We start from the raw sequence: 1,847 nt of genomic DNA, 5'->3' as shown, positions 1-1,847 counted from the left end.
TATAATATATATATATATATATATATATATATAAAGAGAGAGAGAGAGATCAATAAAATATTCTGCTCACAATAGCTAAAGGAAATGAGTGAAGTTATTGAGGAGAAATGACACATGCTGCCAGTGTGTGTGTGTGAAGTGTGTGTGAAGTGTGTGTGGGGCGTGTGAACGGTGCCGCTGACCGGGGCTGCTGCCTCAAACACAGCACTGTCTTTCAGCCGTCGAAGAAGAGTTCCTGTACAAGAAAACGGTAGGGTTTTTAACGTCATTTCAAAATATTTAGAAACTTTATGCTTCTCAGTAGCGTTTGGTTAAAAGATAAAACGGACGAACAGGTGTAACGTCAGTAGGTCTTACGTAACAGTCCTATAGCCTACCATTACCAGTACCATTTCAAGTACACTTATTGTTAGGGAAATTTTTTTTATATAAAATATATCGATTAGAAGTTTATTTATAATTGTATGTATTTGTTTGTGTTTGGCTTATAGCAAGTGGATTACCTTGAATATATTTCCTACTGTACACATCCTGTCTAAATTAAATAACATACATCTCTCATGAATGTAAGGACATAAAGATAATCAAATATCCTGTGAATTCAACATCCAGATTAGATGCAAACAAAATAACACTCTTATTGAGTTGCATGCTGTGTTTAACAAAGTTTATGTGTGGAGATGTAGGGATGTGTATGAGGTCTACTCAGAGCTCTTGTACTGTAAATACTGTGATTGTGCTCAAACATTTTTTCTCTATGGTGGGAGTGTCCAGTGTCCATTGTGCGTTTGTAACCCAGAGCGAACTACAAAACATCTTATTTCATTTTTTTCCATCAATGAAAGGCAGCAAAGAATGACATCACCAGATAGTCCAGGAAAGAGCATACTGCACACTCACAGGGTGCTGGTGCCATCCGGTATTACTGTGCCTCTAAATTATTGATTAGGTCTTAATCACTGGGGCCAACAGATCTCTGGTAAAACGCTCTCTCTCTCTCTCCGTTTGAGATATGAAAATATGAACGACTATTCTGTGTCTTGTGCCACTGTCTGTAAGCCCCTCATAATGAGATGCATGACAGGTAGATGAAAGGCTTGGGAGGATCCACTAACCTTTACCATCAAAGTTGTGTTCTGTAGGGGACAAATACCAGCAGTGGCACCTGCAGATGTACGGCTGTAGGCACTGTGCATACCGTGAGCACTCCGAATGACCGGAGAAACGTTTGCCCTGCAAATATTCCAGCAGTTATGTGTGTCCCGTAGCCTATTTCTGTCGACTGAAACAGCCATGCCTTTAATTATGGAGTAATCATTCTTTTGAGTAGGTTCTTTCACTGAACTGACTAAACGTTTTTGCAAAATGGCCTGAATCGATTCGCGTTCTTTCGGACAGCTCTCTCGCGGAATCACATGCAGCGTTCCTCTGTCAGTAAAACAAAAAGAATACTTAAGAACACAGAGAACAAATAGCGTTGGATGAAGTGGATTCAACGCTAGACGCAGTAAAACACTTTGTAGATAGAAACCTTTTACACTGTCTAGAGCGCAAACACAAATACGCACTCCATAGTTTGCCATATCTGTTTCGCCAATATGTTAGTATTACAGCTTCAACTGAGGGTGCTTAGCACCCCCGTAAAACCGGGCCTGAAGGGGATTGTTAGTTTTGTTCTCTAGTTATTTTCCTGTGAGCTGAGCATGCCCTTCATGGATGTATTTCATAATTTTGTTGATTTTCGTTCCGTTTTTAAAGGGGTCATATGATTCGATTTCAATTTTTCCTTTGTCTTTGAAGTGTTACAAGCTCTCTGTGCATAAAGAAGATCTGTAAAGTTGCAAAGA

At 39.6% G+C, this 1,847-nt stretch overlaps 1 protein-coding gene across 1 annotated transcript in view; it reads left to right on the top strand.

The window, feature by feature from the left end:
• Positions 1 to 207: 207 nt before the first annotated feature.
• Positions 208 to 1,847, top strand: part of LOC107661254 (cGMP-dependent protein kinase 2-like) — a 27,979-nt gene continuing 26,339 nt past the window's right edge. Inside the window, exons 1-2 of the mRNA XM_016450753.1 lie at positions 208 to 250; positions 846 to 979. The gene's annotated coding sequence lies outside the window, so the exon portion shown is untranslated. The remainder of the gene's footprint in view (positions 251 to 845; positions 980 to 1,847) is intronic.

Source organism: Sinocyclocheilus anshuiensis, unplaced genomic scaffold, assembly GCF_001515605.1.
Source record: "Sinocyclocheilus anshuiensis isolate Anshui unplaced genomic scaffold, SAMN03320099.WGS_v1.1 scaffold1365, whole genome shotgun sequence".
Taxonomy (NCBI): domain Eukaryota; kingdom Metazoa; phylum Chordata; class Actinopteri; order Cypriniformes; family Cyprinidae; genus Sinocyclocheilus; species Sinocyclocheilus anshuiensis.
Note: the sequence above shows the minus strand (reverse complement) of the source record. Positions and strands in the feature narration are given on the sequence as shown.